Source organism: Petromyzon marinus, chromosome 6 (assembly GCF_048934315.1).
Source record: "Petromyzon marinus isolate PM22_M1 ecotype Great Lakes invasive population chromosome 6, UKy_Petmar_22M1.pri1.0, whole genome shotgun sequence".
Classification (NCBI taxonomy): Eukaryota; Metazoa; Chordata; class Hyperoartia; order Petromyzontiformes; family Petromyzontidae; genus Petromyzon; species Petromyzon marinus.
Window position 1 is genome coordinate 14492982 of NC_133672.1, and position 21373 is coordinate 14514354.

A 21373-nucleotide genomic window follows, 5' to 3' on the forward strand; every position below is an offset into this window, starting at 1 on the left:
GAGGAGAAATGTACAGTATTTCCTTTCACTGTACTGTCCTGGCGAATCCCACGCGCATACTTGACCCTGGGCACCGTCTCAGCCACGGGTTTTGCCGGCGGGTCAAAACAACTTCTGCCACTAAAGCCAGGCACCCTTCTCTGGTATTTTGCGGTCGAGAGGAGGCGAGGCTGCTGAACGATGACGGCCAAGCGGGGCACCAAGTAGCGAGCATGCACCGCGAACCCCGCGCCATGTGCTTGTGGAAGGCGTCGTCGAAGGCTGTCGTCGTTCCCGCAACCCCCGCCCCTTCATCTTCACGGCAGCCTCGCTAAAAATGTAGCCTCTTCCGTTCAAGTGCAGCGGGGCAAAAATGAAACGAATTAATGCGAATAGTTCAAGTGCGCTCGATGCGATCGCACGCCCGTCGTCGGGCACCTTTACGAGCCACCGCTTTTCATCGCCATTTCCCTCCAGAAGGTTCCACGAACGCGAAAGTGTCCAAGTCCAAAGCTCGCACACGCCTTTGAAGGATGAAGTCAATTTGAAATTGGCGTGCGCGGTGAGTGATATGGAAAGAAGTTTCATGCCAAGAGACCGCTTGACCTTAAATCGCCTTTTGAGAAACAAAATGCCGTATCAGGAACGAAACCGATATTGCAACATTAATAAAATAAAAACGTTGTGCCCGTGCGCGGCATATCGACATAAAGGAAGTGCCGACTTCTATGAAATGCCAGCAGTTTAATTTTCAAAAGTAATGCTGGCATGGGCAGTCATACTGCCAATTACTTGCAAATGGACACACAAAAGTCTAGCACTTTACCACCACACATTCACACGTGGCTTATTATGCAATCGACTATCGCCACACCAAAAGCGGTGTAGTCAAAAGCCTTTGTCGCCACTCGATATGAATGAATAACTTTGTTCTTCCATAATTTTGATTGTGTGGTGTGCCAACCTCCAACACAAGACATGCGTTTTAAATACAATCAGGCACGGTGCGATTGTCACTCGGAAAGCTGCTGTTTCCATCCCAACCCCCCTCTTGTGCGACATGTAAACAGCTCTATTGCAGGTGCAGCGGTTAACGGCTGCGCCCCAGCGACTGTGAGTGCAGGACGGACAAGAAAGCCGCTTGCATGTGCCAGAGTCTCACCACAACATCTGGGTGTCAAAGTCAGTCGATACTCGACACAGTGTTGGCTCTGAAATTGAATGTCCTGTAATTACCAACAACCCGGAGTCAATATGTCAAGGCGATGGTTATTGGCAAGGCACTAGAGAAGTGTTCATCTTAGCCAAGGTCATTCCCCCCCCCCATCCCCAACCCCTCCAACTCGAGTTCTACCACGGAGAGGCCCCCACCACGACACCACCGCCCTATTTCGCAAACCAACACAATGCGAAACGTGACCTAACGCTCATCAACTCCTCGGTACAGTGCAGCAATTAGTTCCCCTTGTCTAAACATGCATATAGGTGGTATTGCAAGGCACACACACGCGCACGCATGCGCGCACGCACCGAAACTAAACTAAAACGTACGGGGGGGGGGGGGGTTACCCCCGGTGAAGTTTAAGTCTAAGCAGCGACACAAGCTGAAACACTCCGAGGTTCGGCGTCGGTCAACTGTCAACGGGGCCCAACTGCCTGCAGGTCATGCGTGGCTCATGCCGGGAGCCCCACGCAATCTGTTGTGTGGGAGGGAAGGCCGGACCCCACGTCCCGTCATTGAGGGGAGAGGAAGTACTCCCCCCACCCGAGCTGTTTAAAAAGTCAGTGACGAGTGTTTTCTGCGAGCGATCAGATTTTGTGCTTTAGCTCAAAGCCGTGCTCAAAGTGCATTTCCACTTTTTTTTAATTGAAATTTTTATATTTTCCGGACGTGCAGTTTTGTAGACACTTTCAGTTTTGGGGCATTGGACTCAAGCTGTTTGCCCTGTGTATCGGACGACACTGGCTTGAAGAGCGGGCACATGGACACCTACAAATTGCACGAGCAAATTAAGGGCCGAGTGCCACAAACCTGAGATAATCTTCGCCGCGCGTAATCGTCGCATCAAATGTTTGTGGAGTCACTCAAAGCACGGTCCAAAATCTTTTCACCCGAGGCACCGGAGGCACAACCGCGGCACGATGACCTCCGCCCGAATTCCCACCCAAGTTGGCGAGCCGGGTAGGCTGCTGTCGGTTCGGTTTGCCGCACAATAATGGGGAAGCCTGTGTCGCCAACGCCAACGAATGAAAGGGATTATGCCTAATCTCGTGCAAGCCTCGTCTTTTGTGGCCGAGCGGAGCAGATGGCAGCCCACAAAAGCAGGCTTTCTAACCGGGCGGCCTTTCTCACAGGCCGAACTGGGCGAGCGGGCGTCCTTGCTCACAGGCCGAACCGGGCGAGGGGGCGGCCTTTCTCACAGGCCGAACCGGGCGAGCGGGCGGCCTTGCTCACAGGCCGAACCGAAGGCACGGACAGAGCGCGGTTGGAGCGCGGGCGAGCAGCAACCAGGAGCACGGGGCCACCTGCCCGCGAATCCGAAGCCAATTATTCCCAGGTTCCAATGTTCTGATGCCACAAGCAGCCGGGATATCTCTAACAGCTTTGGTCTCATTAGCCATTTACTTCATCCCCCCCCCCTCACCCATTAAAATGTTAATGGGGGTGCGGCAGCGCGTCTGGGAAGGTAACGGTGCAGACGCACGGCGCTTTAAGCACCGGGCGAGCCAACGCACGAGCAAGGCGGAGCGCTGGCGCCACCGGGCGCGGCTTTCACGCCCGGCCTGCTGGGATGCTCACACGGGCGGCTCTCGAGGGCGCCTGCCAAAACCTCCTCGGCGCCGTGCAAGCACCGCACAAATACCCCGGCCGCCGGCCGGTGGCCCGCGACTGCTCACGGCTAGCGGCTCACGGATACGAGCGCCGTCACCGGCGGGGTGCAGCGCCGTGCAGCGCCGTGCAACGGCGCCCGCCGAGACGAGACGCCTGCCCGACACTGCATCGTCGTTGTGCATACCTGAGCACGCGGCCGTCTGTTTGCGGCCAATCCGATGCTTAATGTCATTCAGCAGTAGCTCATTAAATTGCAAAATAGACAAACGCTGGCCTTTTGCGACCAGCCCAGCGGAAAATGTTATCAGCCACCCACGTTATTGTATAATGATGCCATTTGCCGTGAATAAGTAGGGGTGGGTGTGTCAGTGACGCGCGGCGGATTCATAATTACGTCAACAGATACCGTTAGAGCGGAATCTGCCAAGCATTTCCCTCTCAAAATACAGCGGTGAAAATAATAATAAGGCATAGCACAGAGTATTCGCAAAAAAACATCTAGATTGTACCACTTTAGCATTTACACTTTATTACAGACTAACAATAATCATGAGCACAAAAATACTAAAGATATTTGAATCGGAAGAAAAGTTAATAATTGGCAAAAAAAATTAGACTATCACTCTCAGATGTAACGATGCACACTTGAACCTTGTGGTGGTACCCCGGGTTACCATAGTACCCCGGCTCTCGCATCATGTCCGTGATGCAGTCATTTTTAGTCTGTTAATGGTCGGCGATGCAGCAATCGACTCATCTCGACGAGCTGTACTCACGATGCACCACCACGGTGCGTACAAGCATTCAGGGTTTCAGCGCAATCGCCCTCGCTGCATTTCGACATCGCGGAGTGTGGCACTGATTTCGAATTGATTGCTACCCCAGTCGCGGAGTTAAGTAACACCCCTGGAAAAAATAGTGTTCCCGAAATAAAATATTTAATTGCCTCGGCCATTCTGTATTATTTGGTACCCCGGGGTACCGCCATAAGGATCACTTATAAATTGAACAAGCACACACTCCATGGTTAACAATTTTGTACAAATTGCACCGCAAGTGATGCATATTACTTGAACATTACCTTAGCTGCACAACACAGCCCACAGCCCTTGAACTTGTCCAAAATTGTATAAACGTAACAGGGCGAGCGAGAACTCCGTCAAATGAAAACGCTTTGCACGGTACAATCCCCGATACTGCTACCGCAACGGTACCTTCATAAACCATCACGCGTACTCCGGTCATCCCTCGCAGAGGCTTTTGGCTCGCCATCGAACAAAGATGCGCTTCTGCAGCCATCTGGAACGCTCTTCCTTCCAATATCAGAAACTGAAAACGAATTTATTTTGAACTGCTTTAAGTGTTTACTTTGTTGTCCTTCACCCACACCTTCAATTACCACGGTTAGCTACGTATGGTGCGAAAGAAGTTCACCGTACATACAAATTACAAGCGGTGGAGTTGGCGTGGGGCACAGCAGCGGGTACTTTCCATACTACAGAGTTTACCTTCCACAGGCAGCGACTCACAAGCAGCGGAATTGAGCCCACTTCCTCCGCTGAGCTTGGGAGAGTGAGCGCTGGGTGAGTGAGAGCTGCTGGGGTTGGGCTGGGCCGGGATGTTGGGGGAGGAGGAGGAGGGACAGAGTCGGGCTAGCGGGAAGAGAGAAGCCGAGGGAGTGGAGGAGAGGAGCCAGGGGAGGGTGAGCTGGGGGTGGGGGCGGTGCAAGGCCCTGCAGACTGACCTTGACAGGAAAGACTAAACGATCGCAGAGTTGACAAAGCGAGGGAGCGCGTGCGGCTACTTGCAAGGATGCGGCTAAATTGGCGGCTTCTCATGTCTGGCCATTCGCAACGCCTCGCTGGACGGGCATTAAAACCGCCGAGGCCACTTACTGACGCAGCGACAGAAAAGACACGTGCAGATGCTAGCGGCAGTACCACACACGGGATCATTTGTAAGCTAACAGATTAGGGCGTTCGTGCTCATGCCGAATTCTACAACGCTCTGTATTCACGAGCCTTGGGCCTCGTTCCACTTTGCCGCTGTGATCTGGGTTTATTTAGAGCGGTTTTCTTGTCCGTTGGGCATGCCCATGGCTAAAATCTTGACCATCTGTCCCCTTTCTATAACTTTCCATTCCTCGGTTTCCCTCCCACTCCACTCTCCCTTTCTCCTCCTCCTCCTCTCTCTCTCTCTTCCACCCCCCTCCCCCAGCTGGCTATATTTACTCAAGAATTCCAGATACTCCTGGGTGTCCAATCCTAGCGCGAAACCGAACTCGGCGAGATAGCGAATCGGCGTGCCGTGCCCTGTGCCTCGGCGACACTTCCCCTACCAATAGAAACACCTTGCCGCTACGAGGGAGGACCGGGGCCGCTGCGGTGGACGAAGGCCGCGTGAGAGTTTCTCCTCTTGGCCTTCCATTGCACCTGTAACTCCCTGCAGCGTGTGGTCCCACAGCGGCGCACGGCGAAGCATGCGTGCCTTATAACGAAACGATAACGGTCCTCTGTTTACCTAGACAAGCCTCGCAGAGGCCTTACTCGACGCTCTGCAAGGAGAGCTGCACTTGGAATGTTTGCCACAATGCCTGAATTAAACTATTTGGGCTTTGCGAATATTAGTCCAGAGTACCCCAGAGAAAGCCCGGTAATATTTATTTTTTAAAAGATTCTACGTGACTTTACCAAAAGAACCAAAGAGTAATTCCTGCAGTCACAAAAGCTCAAAATGAAGTTTAATATAAAGGGCTTAACACAAAGAAAAATACACATCTTAGATGGAAACCTATTTGCTGTACTGCCATACACTGGCCACCTCGTGGACCCAGGGGTTGGGAGTCTCAGGCATCATGACTTCTGTGTGATCCACCAATTCCACGGCTAAATTGGTAGAAAAATGGCCCGTGTATAGCAAAACCACAGCATACCTCAACGGTAAGAGCACAAAAGGAATTACACTTTGGGATGCGGAACAAGACTACTGCAAATAATCCAAACACATATATTGCACGTAGAATTACAGGCTACGATAGAGCACTTGAACAAATTGCATTTTAAAAACCGTACTGTCACTGTGCTACATTCAAACGCTTCTGACGCCGAATTTAAATCTCACGAGCGCAGGTGACGACGACGCGAGCTGCGAGGGCACCGCACACAAAACTCGCCCCGCTCTCGCGCAACGGCGCGGCATTCGTTATTTTTCGCTTCGTGCCGCGGCGAAGAGAAAGTCTGACGGAAAGAGGTCTGTATCGGCGTGGCGGATGAGAGGGCAGGCGGGCGAGCGGGCCCCTCTCTCGGCTGATCGTTCGGATGGCCACAGGAGTGCCTTTTAGCGAACACTCCACCGGGGTTTGGTTTGCCACCCGACAGAGAGAGGCGGCCGTCGCGGGGGGGGGGGGGGGATGGCGACGCGGGGGAGGTTGGAGACACTCAAAGCCCGAACCAACATTGACATTTTGTCACCGGTCAACAGAGCGAAACAACATTGCCTACGAGCAGGACCACACACACCTGCTCATGACAGACACCCAAGTAAACTATAGCACTGCCTCTACTACGCTGCAATACGCATCATTTTATAAAGCAATTGGAGAGATGGCATTGCCCATTGTCTCAATCGAAATACATGATCCTGTAGAGGAAACTCCACATTCTCACAGCAGGATGCAATTATCTATAATAACAATGGTTTTGACTTGCCATCAAGTTGTGCAGTCCCACCTCATGGCCGAGCGAGCCAAGACCATACCGGGATTTCAACGGAGTGACACTCAAAGCGCCGCAGATAGGATCAATAATTCGTACATCTTCTAGCCATCTCACATCCCAAGCCAAGAACACATGCTAGGCAGCCTCCCATCCAAGTACCAACCAGTCTCAAAGCCTGCTTAGCATCCAAGATCTGATGAAGTGGGGAGCCACGGTGGCGAGATGTTGATTCCCTCGCCTGGTATGCAGGAGGTCGTGGGTTTGATCCTGACACGAACGCCTGTATATTTGGAGTTGGTACGTTCTCCCAGTGGTCGTGCGGAATTTGTTATGGGTCCCCTGGTTTTTCTCTCCAAATTAAAAATCAACACGCGTTCAGTGTATTTGGTTGCTATAAATGTCCTCATGACAAGCAACTTTGTTGAGCAATCATTTGTGGCCAGGTCACTTCTAAGAAAAGAGCTATATAGCGGAGTGAGGCTTACCTGGTAAAAAAAATATACGTTGTTGAATTTATTCAGAGTGATGTGGTAGTCAGCCCTCGCCCGGTTAGAGACATCGCGGTCGTCCAAATTGTAAACATCATGGTGTGCAAACGTCTTAGGTACACGAAACATCACACCACTGGGAACACGTAGTATAAACAGTACAGTGTGTGTGTGTGCCCTGTGTTTTTTTTCCTTTTGGCAAAAATCGTTGGGACCGTTACTGTAATCCCAGCTGCTGCAGAGATTAGCGGTGTTTGAGTTTCTGATTAACACGCCGTGCGTGCTTGTGCACTCTCTACGCATGAACGCCACAGAGAGCACCGTCAGCTGCCGCACTACATTAGCCAAATGAAAACGGCACATATCACACGTAATGCGGGCAGCCAGTGAAGCATGACTGAACCTTTATGACCCAAACCTTAATCCATTTCAATCGTTAGTGCAAATTAAAACAGTGCACCTTTTGCTTTCAAAACAGACTTCGAGATGTTTTTTTGCTTTGTTTTTTTTCATTTCTAATTTAATTCACCCCCACCACCACCCCCACCAAATCGCAAATTCGGCATCACGTAAATGAGATGGAGAATCCATTACGAACTTGCTCAGAGCAGTGCAATCCTTAAAAAAACCCCACGGAAGCAAACGCCACAGAGCTACCTCTAAGATCGTTTAAATTGGCCTCTGGTCGACACGGTAGGAGGGGGGGGCAGCACTATCCCACTGGCTGTCAACTAGAACGACGTTTGATCGCATGACAGTCAAACCAATATTTAAATTCTCAGAGCTGGAATTTTGCCGAATTAAGTGAAAACCCACATCATGGTGGTGCTATTTTTGTTGCACAGCCATTGGTGGGGCCAGGCCAATACCAATAATTATGAGCAGCTGGCTGGGATTTGGAAATCGGCGCTCTGACCTCCGATCCATCCAACCATCTCAGTTTTTTGTTGTTCGTTTCATCGAATGAGCATTTCAAGGATTATGTTTGCATCATCACCCTTTAATGGGAATGTCACACCGGTCAAAAAACACTGCTGCCACAATCCCCAAATTGCCCGGCCGTGCCGGTGACCCACAAACCACGCGGACTCGCCGAGCCGCCGCCGAGCAAACCGCGACACGCACGAGCGCAGCTCCCAAAAGCAGGCGTCAGCGTGCATTCGATAACAACGCCAGAGTGGCCATCTTATTTCAGGCGGCACAGGTAACCACGCACTAACTCGTCCTGGAGGGACGGGACAGACCGCGAGAGCGGAGACCCCCGCAATCTTTCACAGGCAGTGGCACCGAATTCCGCTCCTCCTTCTTTCCGCACAGCGGCTGCAGAAGTCGACTTGGATTTTCATGTGCAGCACGTACGGCACTGCGAGGCTCGCTATGGGGGGGGGGGGGGGGGGGGGGTCACGGACCCGCGTACAAGCCTGCGCCTGCGCAGGCCGAGCTCTGGGAAAGCGTTACGCAAAGTGGCACGACTGTGCAGGCCCTCGCGTCAAGGTCAAGCCTCTCATTTTCTCGCAGCTAATTAGAAGCTCGAGGGCAGAGAGCGCCTCGCTTTGAACCGCGTGGTGGAGCGAGTGGCGCGGACATTACCGCAGGCACCAGGGTCACAGACAGCCACCAGCACCGGCGAGCGAGCGCAGCCATTCGTCGTGCCGCAGCCTTTTGACGATAACGAGGATTATTTGCAGGCGCGCCGCGCTTTCCCCGACGGTGGACTGCCATGCGCATTTCATTAGCCGGTCGACATGCAAATTAATAAATGACACAGGGGGGGAAAAAAGTAAGATTACGATGGGAACAACCCACGCGTGATGGGGAAAAAAAGGTATAATTCTAAGACAAAATCGCTGACGTTTTGATCATGAAGGCTTCCTGTGGATTTTACCTCCCCAATCCATTTTTAAAACGCGCGTGTTCAGCGCCTGCCTTGTAGTTCTCACCCGGCTCCGTGCGACTCCTCATTGATCGCGTCGACCCGAGCGTGCGCGCTTCGATTTGTGCATTTTCAAAACGTGGAGCGTAAAGCGGGGAACAAAAATGTCAGCAGTTTCACGCGATGTTTCTCTACTTTTGATCTTTTTCAAAATAAAAATAAAAGCCCTCGGAGATGCTATCTCTGTAACCTGACTCGCAACATGGCGAAACAGAATAAGATGAAGGGGGCTAGCCATTGAAGCGTTACATTCACTACAACGCCGGCAGAACACAGAGCACCACGGTCCAGAGGCTCCCAAACTTTTTGCGACAAAGGACCCCTTACAGCGACTCTCAAAATCACATCGATTTACTGACCGTCGGCATCACATGGCTGCATTGTACGCATTGCTACGTAGCTGTATGGGGCGTAGTTGTATGGGGCAATGTAAAGGGATACGTTCATGTCGTGGCTTTTTGTGTGGTCTTTTTTTTTCACGTCATTCAGGAAGAGATAATTCTCACCTGACTTTTCTGGAAAAATCCTTCAAAATATCTTTTTAAAAAAAAATCTTTGACACAGAAGAAGGCCCACGTCCCCAAACACTCTGCTATCTGGCTGACGTCACGTGACAGTCGACCTGATATGGTTTTTCTCAGAGCTGGAATTGTGGCGAATTAAGCGCAAAAACATTTACTTTATGTGAGGGCTTTGAGTGCAGTCATCGGGTGACCGGGCTGAGACCAATCAACTCTCTGCAGCTAAAGAGCCTTGCATCTGAACTCGGGATTTTAGGTATCGATGGCTCAGCGCTTTGACCACTGAACCACCTGGAGCACCTCCCTTCCCCGCTGCAATAAAAGAGAAACCCACACCCAAAATTTATCGCAATAAATATTTTCCCGTGGCGCTGTAAAGATTCCATTCGGATCAACGTGCCAAGTTGCGTGGGGAGCCTCAGCGGCCTACACGACGAGCCCATCGAGGTACGGGGCCGTCCATAAATGACGTCACGCGATTTTGGCCAATTCATGACCCCCCCCCCCCCCCCATCGTCACAAAAAGTCAGACCCCCCTCAAATATGACGTCACAAAGCCCTGCCCCCCCCCCAAAAAAAAAACATGCTTCAAATCGCTTTAAACTATTTTCATTATTGTGCCGCTGCATTCTGATGTTGTAGGAGAACACATTTATATAAAAAAAGTCTAATTAAGTAGAACCTGTTGTCTATATTTATTTAAAGTTGCCCATTTTGATGTGACGTCACATTTCTCAAACCCCCCCCCCTCGTCACAAATGTCTGACCCCCCCCCCAGGTGCGTGACGTCATTTAGGAACGGCCCCTACGGCAATGAGCATTCACAAACGGCAGCCGTCGAGGAGGCAAAAACTGAATAAACGAGACGAGCCAATCCATCGCTACCTCGTTCATGAGCAGCGGAGCGGCTCCTTGAAACGTCAATTGTTGTTTTTTTCTTTGACAAGGAAGCACCCAGAGTCAAATCACTCGGCAGGCGCGAGGGGGCGAAAAACACAAACGGGGACGCGATTGCGCAAGAACGGCCGCGAACAGGACAAAGGGGGGGGGGGCCTTCGTGCCGGAGTGTCCGGGCCGCAACAACGACGGCACCTTGAGAGGCGAAGAGGCACAGTGCGGCGAGGTCTCGCGGTGAGCCCAGAGAAGAAGAAGAGCTGTAACCGCTCGCCCACACCCTGCGGGGGGTGGTTAGGGGCCATCAATTTAGTACGTACGCATGGAGGGGGGAGGGGATGAGGTTAACCCATACGCGTTCGCTTGCGTATGGGGGGGGGTCTACTGACTATGTGCGTACGCATAGGAAACGGGGGGTGGGGGTGGGGGTGAAGCCTCGATAATAATTTGTCTACATTGGCCTTCAAATTAGTTGGATAATCCGGTGGTGGTCTATCTGTTTACTTAAACACGTTCATATAATTAATCCTTGATCGTTTCTGCTTGGATTAAACATCGGCCGTTCTATAGGATTCGGTGGTGGGGGCGGGGGGTCAGGGTGTAAAAAGTTCCCGTGTGTACAGGGAGGGGGGGGAGCGGTCAAGTTTTGACAGATTTTCGCGTTACGTACTCAATGCATGGCCCCTTATAGATTTGAAGCTTTCGTGACTGCAGGAATCCATACTCTTTGGTTCTCTCGGTAAAGTCACGTAGGTAGAAATAAAATACAATTTTAAACCGACGTGACTTTACCGAGAGAACCAATGAGTATGGATGGCCCCTTGATGGAAACGGCCGCCGGGGTGGGGGTGGCACCCAAGTGGCGCTTTGTCCGTCTGTCAGCGAGACTCATCTCGTTGGCGGCACTCAACCACAGCTGTCCAGCCGCCCTCTCTTCACGCCCCGGCCATGAGGAGGACTGTCTGTCCTCCTCCTCCTCCTCATGGCCGGCGGACTCATTAAAGTGCCGTACTGCCTCTATGACCAATACAAAAATATCACCTGGAACGCTTGGACGGGTGACAATCACGCACGGCAGGTTTGTCACAGGCTGCCACTGTGTTGTGTTGTTGGGGTGCATTGCAGCGAAATCCATTTGTTGTACAGTGGGTTCTGTGGTCCCACATTTAGGCTTCCCCGCCTTCGCCAACCCCAACTGACCAGCGTGGTGAAGTATGGTCAAACTACAGCCACACCACCCACACGGCAGTGGATTAATAAAGTTCAGATTGCACGTAAAATACTGTGTCAGCACGCACTATATACACTCCCAAAACATCAAATAGTAATTACTACAGTATTGAATAATACGAATAATATAAATGCTGCCGGGAGGTGAAGGGTTGCTACAGTAAATAGTTTCCTCCCAGGAGCTCCTAATGATGACAACTTCCACTAATGATCTTCCGTTCATCGCGCGGGATGAACACAAAACAGCACTTGAGCCCCGGCCAGGCGCTGGAGCGCAACATCCACACAGAGAGAGCTCGTCCGCCTCGCCGTCCGTCGTACAAACTCCCGTGTTCACGACTCATGATTATGTCAACGCCAAGGCCGGCCCCCCACCCACCCCATCTCTCTCGAAAGACCAACAACAACCGCCAGCGTGCATCCGCAAAGCCATCGGGCGGCCGCTCCTCCAGAGAAAAAAGAAAAACGTATTTCTATTCAATTTCAATTCACGGGCCACATCAACTATGCCCCGGATTCAACAGCCTGCTGCTCAACACAGAGAGAGAGAAAACTAATTTCCACAGACCCGTGTTTGTTCTTTTGTTTTGATATAAAAAAAAATTCATTCTCTGCCCCCACAGCTCGCCAGGGGGCAGGGGAGACCGATCCGTCACTCGCCGGCGGCGTGACGCACCGCGCACGCCACCACCGCGCACGCCACCACCGCGCACGCCACCACCACGCACGCCACCACCACCGCCACCACCACCACCGCCACCACCACCACCGCCACCGCCGTGCAACTCATCTCGCGCGTACGCAAAGATACCAGAGTGAGGGCCACCTGGCCGCCCCCCCACCTCTACCGTGCCCAGCCACGGCCGGGCACGGCCCGGCCCGTTCCAGCCGAGCCCCGAACCGGGACCTGGGGACCCAATCCCATGCCACTGCTTTAAACTGCCCACAGCAGGGTCCTGAAAGAGTGGGGGGGGGGTTTAAATAAACTTTTTTTTTCAAATTTTTAACAAAAAATTATTGTGGGGGTTTTTTGCTTTTATTATTTTCTATCTATTTTTTATGTTTATTTTATTATTTGCTATCTACGTGACTTACCGAAAGAACCAAGAATATGAATTGGATGAAGGAGGGAGGGCTGGAGGAGTGGGCGGGCAGGAGGCGGGCAGCCAGGCTAAAGAGAGAGTGTGTGTCGGGGGGTGTTGCAGCTGCCAAAGCAGAGTCCCGCACACAAGGAGGAGGGAGTAACAGGCAGAAGCAAGCCAATGGGTGCCGTGTTGACCCGTGAAAGAATTTTAATCGGCCCTAGGCCGGTTTCCTTGGAGACGTGGCAAGGGGGGAAGGGGGGTGGGGGGACAAGCTGAGCTGGCAAGCTTTTTGGGCAAGATGATTAGCGGCTCAGACTAGAGACGTTGTTAAACTCCTTTAAGGAGAGGAGTCAAACTATCCGGAGTAATTATTTTATTAAATTAGTCCCAGGTCTGTTCTCTTCGTCTGGCAGCTTGATCACCGTGGATATACGATCCGGGTTGGCTTTGCGCGTGCCGCTGCTAGACTTCCTTCAAATGAGAACACAACTCTCTCCCTGCACGAGCACCGACGGTGATTGGAAATGATGGAACGCTCCCAATGAACACACGAAAGTAAGTTGGAACAGGCTTTATCCACCCCCCCCCCCCCAGTATGCAATCGGTTAAATCTGCCATGGCCAGAATAAATTGTTATCAGACCTTTCAACCATCGGCACGTGCCAAACGCAGCGATTCTGGGGCGTATTTCAAGGAACTTTTAAACAAATCCAATCATTTAACCCAGGGGATGGTCTCGTTGGGTTTTGAGACATACATAGGAGACACTTTGTTTTTGTCCCCCAAGAGGATTCTGCCACATTGGGGACGTTTGGCCATTGACGTTATTGATGAATGTCCGGAAGAAAACTAAAGAGCTCACAGAAAACCCACCAAAGCATACGCTAAGGGTGGGGGGAGGGAGGGTGCAACGGTCAGCACTGCCATCTGTCTAGCCACACAACGCAGCCCCCCACGCATACAACACCTCAGCAAAGCTCTGGGAGGTGGTCACCCATCAAAGTGCTCACCCACCCTCGAACCCGCTTAGCTTCCGAGGATCTCGACGAGATCGGGGTGCTATTCGGGGGGGGGGGGGGGGGGAGCTCCACGGAGGCGCCTTCACCGCACTGTTGAATGCGCGTGCGTTTTTGTGTCATTGCCGGGCCCAAATCCACGCGTTAATGGCCCCAACGCTATAGGGTTACAGCATTACACGAGCATTAACAGCGCGCAAAGCGGCAACCGAAACCATGCGATCCGAATGCCACGGCCCCCTTCGGCTCATGTTTGGATTGGCCGCCCGGCCGCGTAGCAGCAGCGTGCATCCAGAAAAACACGGCGATATTACATTTCGCGCATTTCCTATTTAACTTGCGTAGCTTCCTGTTATGATGTCCGAGGGGGGGGGGGGGGCATGCGCCAACGACCACTGCCACGCCGCATTAAGCAACATTAATTTGTAGAATTTCTCACGCGGAATCGAAAACAGTGCAGTACGACACGGCACAACCGCAAGTGTTGACAAAGTAAAGCATGCCGGGTGGTAAGCGCCATGCCACGCGATGAGCTTTAATACAGATTCAGTGGGAAAGTGTTATTCAAGTAATGATTCATTATAATTTCGAGCTCTATGTCAATCCACTGCTGGATGAATGCCCCCCCCCCCTGCCTGCCCAGCAAGGGCATCCGACTCAGGGTCGTCCCATTCAAACGGTAATGCGCCAACCACTGCGCCCGCAATCCCCTCGTCTCCGAACATTATTCATTACGAGAGTGGTCTTAACAAAAAAAACACACACACACGTGTTAATGTCGCGTACGGGATACAAGTCGCGGTCAGGAAATATCTGAGGTCTCCGCGTGCACACCGCGCCAAGTGCTCCTTCCAGGAACATTCAAGCGAGCAACCGGTTTTCATTTAAGAGAAAAAAACACACACACAAAAATGTTGAAATAGAGATATCCCTTCAAACACTCTGCGGTGACTGGGATGCCCCTGGAAAAAAACACGTGCGCGCGTTTTCTCGTTGCGTTCTCGCCAGGGGGTTCTCGAGATGAGATGTCGCAGCTTTGCGGTATTGGCGAACCACACGCAGCTCCAACGGGGCGCGTTGCTCACACACTGTGCCTTGCATCACTGCTCAACGGAGTAAACATCGGCAGAGATCCGCATCGCCCTCGGCCCGACGGCAGATCGGCGCATTTTGGGTTGACCGCGACTTCGGTCATAATAATCTGGACTTTGTGCTGCGGAACGACGAAGCCTCCTGCGAGGCCCGCCCAGCGGTGCACAATAAAACCTCGCTTGGCTCACGTGGGTAGTCTGCACAATACAATCCCAACAACTAGCCCGGCACTGAAGGCAAAACATGTCAACATCGGATGACTGACATGCAAGGGAACGACTATGTCTTTGCAGAGCGCTAAGCAGCACCCTCTAGTGCGGGTTGACGGGCTTATTGAAGTGACTTTTGAAGTAGTTGTAGTGTTCTAACGGTGTCATCTTCTTGGGACGAATTTTTGACGTGGTGGTCATGGGGTGGTATTTCTCCTCCGCTGACGATTTAAAAAGGAGCCTCAGAATGATAAGCCCGCGGTAACACAATCGGAAAGTATTTTATATACTCTTTGGTTCTATTCGGTAAAGTCACGTAGGTAAAACATAAAACAACAAAAATCACGACGTTTCGGCCACAACACAAGCGGCCTTCATCAGGTGAAGGGACCAGACTGTCTCGAGGACAGCGCTGGAGTGAAACACAGCCACGCTCAGACCGCGACCTTATACGGTTGTCGCGCATGGCTGTGTTTCACTCCAGCACTGTCCTCGAGACAGTCTGGTCCCTTCACCTGATGAAGGCCGCTTGTGTTGTGGCCGAAACGTCGTGATTTTTGTTGTTTTATTTTTTACCTACGTGACTTTACCGAATAGAACCAAAGAGTATGGATCCTTGCAGTCACGAAAGCTTTAAATCTAGAAGTATTTTATATAGTTTTACAATGTATCATCTTCACTAATGTTCGGCACACGACCATCACGATTGATGCACGCCATCCGTCACTGCCATCCGCCACCGAGTATCACTTCGGCCCCGCACACAATCAGTGGTCTAAACATTTAAATCTCGCGCGCGTGAATCTGTTGACCGAAAAAGCCCAGTGGCATTTTCAGTGCGAACCAAAACGGCGGCGCGCATTTCAGCGACAGATGCCGCACGCGCAGAGGACTTGAGACGCATCCCCACAACTGCGCCACGGCCCAGGATGGCTGGAAAGGTGGGAAGGAGCGGTCAAGGTGCCGGGGCCTGCCAAAATCGAACCGTACCGACGATTAACCACGCAACCAGAAAGTGCACAAGGAAAACAAAAGGAAGAGCACTCGCAGCGGTTGCGTTGCCGTGGCAGCGAGCTTTTGGGCAATAACAATAACAGAGCGAGGGAGAAAACAACGTCGGCACGGCAAAAAAAATAACACGGAGGGACTGCACCCAAAACGGTCGGAGGGAGCGACTCGGATCTCCGTCTGCGACATCGCGTCCACGCCGCGGTTCGTCGTTGGTGGCGGGAGGAGGAGGTGGGGGAGAAACGATCACTTCTGTCACGGCGTACATGCCTGTGTATGGCGTGCAATTGAGTGAAGTGCCCATTGAGCATCTTCCATGCGTGAATGGGCTTTGCAGAAGGAGACAGAGGGGAAAAAAAAAAGCCAGCCGCTATTTTAACAAGACCTGCGCGCCGCTGCCTACCTCGAGGTTCTCCGCGTTTTCCCAACGACGATGGCACTTGACCTTGCGTGCGCGCTTGGCTCAAATTAGACGGCGGCTATTCTGTCTATTGCACATTAATGAACCGAGGGCGGGTGTTCCCCCCGCCGCCCGCCCGCCCCGCCACCATCTCCTTTAACGTCAATTCTCACATTTCCACCAAAGGCCCCTCGCGGATCCGCAATGCACAAAGGGCTGCAAATTGGTTCTTGCCAAGGCTGGGTATCACGTGTGCGGTAGATGCTATACGGTGCGCGACAATCGTATAGATATTTTTCGAGCTACGTGGCGATGACTCTGCTGACGAGCACCGAGAATGTCGAAACCGGGCGAAGAATTTGGCCTGCCGGAATCAAACGCTGGCGGACAAAATTTTGCACCAGAAGGTCCCCTTTCGGACGATGGACTTAAAACACTTGCGTTAAATTTTACTCCGGATCTGCCCATTATATCCGTCGACCTGCGCTTTGTGATCACAGAGAGAGCGTGCCCCCGCAGGCAAACCCGCACGCACGCGCCCATCACCGCCACCGCCATCGCCAAGGCTCATTGAGCTGTACATAAACAACGGAGTTGTTTTTGCCGTGCAGCCCGCACGAGGGGGGTCGGCGGAAAAGGCGGTAGTGGACGAGGGCCGCGTGCGGCACTGGGGGGGCACCGCGCTCGCAAGCGGCGCAACAATGCCGCGGGGGGAGGGGGGGGGGTAAAGAATGCGCGACGCCACCGTGCCCGGGGTTTGCTCGCGAGCCACTTTCGACCATCTGCTTCGCGTTGCGAGTGAAAGCCCGCCCCCCCCTTCCAACGGCTCCGAAACATCCCTGATATTTTATTAATATAAACAAATTTACTTGGATAAACATTGCGGTGTTTATTGTAGGAGTCTCCATTTTTAGCCGCCCCCACCGCGGCACTGACGTGCGAGCGTAAAATTAGGAACCCCTTTTCGAGCTGCGTGATGCCATATACAGTGCTGTGACTCGGGAGACCCAAGCGCGAGCTTCTTCGGCTCGCCACCCACGAGGCTGCCGGCTGGAACACGTGCACGGGATTCGGCGCCGTCAGGTTGTCTTGAGGTGCCGACAAGAAACGTCTAGACCTCCGCCGCCCACTCAGACGCAGCGGTGCAGTGCACGGCTTCACAGGCCGCGAGGCGGCACGGGGTCCTTGAGCTCCACGAGCGACGATGGAGGCGGTGGTGGGTTGGGTTCCGGCTGTCGGCGACTGCGTCCATCCCGCACCACCACGGGCTGGGCACGGGCGCCAGGCCCCGATGGAAACCAACGAAGCGGGCAGCCTCCACGGCAAACAAAAAACCGTAGCAGCAGGCGACACAAAAAACAACTCCTCGAACATATTTTTCTACATTTACCCGAAACGGCTGAGATGCCTGCACCGTGACAATTGCCCCCATTGTTAGTGAAAAAGTAAACCCATTTTGCTGCCACCATGTGAATTGCACCATAACGCTTTGCAAAGATAAAACGCAGAGACAACACCGCGAGAGGATATTCTTTGGGTCTTTCGGTAAAGTCACGTAGACAGGTTCAAAGAAAATAACAAAAAATAACGAAAAAAACTACGACGTTTCGATCGCAACACAAGCGTTCTCTTCCTGATGACGAACGCTTGAACCTGTCTACGTGAATATGAATTCCTGCAGTCACGAAAGCTTTAAGTCAAGATTTAACCGCTATAGGATTTTTGTGCGACTGGCAAATGGGCCAACGGGACATCACATGGCTCCTCTGCACCGCCGGGCATAGGGTTCTATTTTAACAGCTCTTCCGAGAACACTGCACAGTTCTTACCGAGCGCTGTATCGGTACCATAATCGGCGCGCGACATCACGCCCGCACATCGCACAGGGATTAAAGTGAAGGGCCACGGCGCCGTTCTGCATTCGCACAGCAACGGTCGCGGATTGTAAAACGCGGCGCCGAGTCCAGCAATTAAAAGTTGACGCTCGAGAAAGGAACAACCACCCCCCACCCCCTCACTCCCTCCACTCCCCCACTGGAGCAAAACCAAGGCAACTTGTGCCCCCCCCTACTTCCCTCCAGATGAATTATTCACGTTCCATGCATAACTGATGTTACAGTGTCCTCAAGGAGCAGCTGCTGCTGCTGTTGTTGTTGTCGTCGTCGCAGATGGGTAGGAAAGCGTGGCAGCTTTATTGCCCCGAGAGGATTCCAGTGTTCGCCACTGCCGCTGTCACGCGCAGCGGTGAAGTTAACGCGGATGAACCATCGTTAACTGCCGCTCAGATTGCTCCGCTGAGCAACACATTTGGCTACGTATGGTGCGAGAGAAGTTCCACGTACGTACATTTGCGTCCCCCAACAGAGACGGGAGCTCAATTCAAAGAAATGGCACTCAAGTTGATTCAACGGGCTTTAATGTTGCACGTCACCTTTGACCAAATCACCTGGAATGCGCCCGATCTTGTCAGAGCCCAGAACCTAAACAGGGTTGAGCCTGGGCACCAGATTATATTTTTGACCTCCATACGTATAGCAAATGTTACAGTTTGTGGGGTTATGTCGTGGGAAGTAGAGGACATTACATGAAATACAATGTTGGACTAGTACTCATATACTCCCACGTCTAATAGTTTCCCCACCGTGACTATTCTGCGATGAGCAAAAGGGGTGAAGTATGGCCAACTAACCCCCACGACCCACACAGCATGGGGGAGGCGCTCATCTAGCAGCGGATTGGCAAAGGGCTACAATACTGACATGTACAATGCTGGGTGTAAGACGATAAATACAATTTTTCACCATCTAGTGAAAATTACCCGTCGACCTTTTGCTACCAAATGAGTACGGTGCAATTGAGAAGTCGACAGCCATTGTCTTATGGATAGATTCGTCCTCCAAGCGACGTGGCATTTCTACCACCAGCGCAGGAGCGCTGCCCAATGCTGGTTTGATTATTGCGACATGTGTGTACGTATCCAACCGTGCTAATCATTTATATTCAAAAGTGCGTAGCTCTCGTGGCTTCCCAATATCGGAAGGAAGAGCGTTCCAGACGGGCTGCAGAAGCACATCTGAAAGCGCCGCTATGCAGTGGCCATCTCAGCTCGATGGTTAGCCTGCGAGGGCTGGAGTTTGCGCAGCGGATTATGCTCTTGAAAAAAAACGATCAGCAAGGTAATTGTGGTTCGTACGGGAGGGGGGGGGGCACACATTCGTGAACTTTCTTCGACGCGGATTACCCCGGGTCGTCTGGGTGCCCAGCGTGTGCTCTGTGCCAAGAAGGAAGCTTTCATTTGCCGCTTGTTTTTGTTTATAATCCCTCGGAAGAAAGCAAACGTCAACACCGCTTTCAGCACCAGCCTTTTCCTGCGCGGCCGTGACGACACCCGGCCAACAGGAAACCTCACGAGAATGCCCCCCCCACCCCCCACCGTTGCCCCCCTTCGCACCCACGGACCGTGTACCAGCTGCTCTGAGCTACTCGGTCAAACACGCACGCTCCTGTTGTTTTAATCATTCCGAATTACATTACTGGCCCCACTCATACATATTTCACATCCGCTAAACTGCTCGAGTACACCGGCTACGTACCTTCGCATTCCATTATTCCGAACATGCGGCGTTTGGCGGCTTGCTTGCCTGCACCGCTCACGGAATGCGTTCCACCGACCCTTTAAGAATTCCCCGTCGCTGTTCGCGTGGGATGCAAGCGACTTCCACTCCTCCCGCAATTACAAGTGTAATTACACATTTCACCATCTGCTTGCGTTCCCCGACATAAGATTTATTTTTAAGAAAGCAAATTAATCTCGCACGGGCTAAAGCACCGCGGTTCGTTTTCCTCGGGGAGCTTGCGCATCGCCTGCGCGCCGACTGCCGCCGCCGCCGCCGCTCAAGCTTCTGCGAACGTGATCAAGGACCGCCGTCACGTCGCTCCGCGGGGCACCCTCCCCCACACACCTGGGCAGCCCTCGCTCGCCTGCGATCGAAGAAAACCGCGGTGCCCCGCCGTCCCCCCCTCCCACCTCGCTAAACCCGAAGCCCTTCCAGGGCCCCCGGCTCCGCGCCGCGATGGATACGAGGGGCGGCAGAAGCAGCCGCGGCGGCGTTTGTCGGCGCGCTCTGAACAGAGGTCAATTTAAATCACCGCCGCCGCCCCAACGAACGCAGGTTTGCGAGCGCGGTGGTGATCAACTACCGCATCTTTTCCTTGAACATACAGTGCGCCGTGCCATTTATCTCGCGGGCCCGTCAGCGCAATCGATAGCGGAGTGGAGCCGACATGGAAAATCCCTTAGCGACTCGGCCCCCTTGCAAACAGCGCGGATGTAGATTATCAATCGGACAAGCCTCTAGCAGCAGCTTCAGACACCTACACTAATTGTACCATACACACGTATAGTATTCCATTCTGCGTTGTACATTGCACGAAATCATTAACGGAGCCGTTTTACATAATGAGATTAGACAAGTAAATAAATCGGACCATAAATCAATGAGACATCATTAAAATTAATGTCACAGTAATTGTAGGGGAGGGGGGGACTACAGTGCACTATGTTTCTCGCGTTCTTGCGGAAGTGCCATCAGCATACAACATTTGCGCATTCTCGGACACTTTGATATGCGTCAGCTGTTGATTGGTGGCTCTGTTGACAGCTGACGGGACGGCTCGAAGTGACAGAGATGCGGCATGCGCTGGTGCGGCTGGTGCTCACCGTGCACGCAGCCCAGATGGAGCAACATTCTCCATCTGTATGTTGTTATGTTGTTGTTAAATAAACGAGTGAGCAGTGCTTTGGCAGCGACGGATTTCGAGCTCCGGCTCGCCTGTTCTTCCGCGTGGGCACACGTGTCGGCGCGGACTCGGCAAACGCGTTTCGGTTTCCAAATATTAAGACAGCTGGGTTTCATTCGAAGGCGTCCGTTTTCACGCGCAGCACTTTCATATCGCGAGCGATGAACCG

At 52.5% G+C, this 21373-nt stretch overlaps 1 protein-coding gene across 8 annotated transcripts in view; it reads right to left on the bottom strand.

Moving 5' to 3' along the window:
* The window catches only part of LOC116939429 (signal-induced proliferation-associated 1-like protein 2), a 110534-nt gene that overhangs the window by 83520 nt on the left and 5641 nt on the right, over positions 1-21373 (bottom strand). The window contains exon 1 of one of the 8 annotated variants that reach the window (XM_076065103.1): positions 4321-5538. The exons of 5 other annotated variants lie outside the window; for them this stretch is intronic. The gene's annotated coding sequence lies outside the window, so the exon portion shown is untranslated. 2 more of the 8 variants (XM_076065107.1, XM_076065105.1) reach the window with 2 other exon arrangements.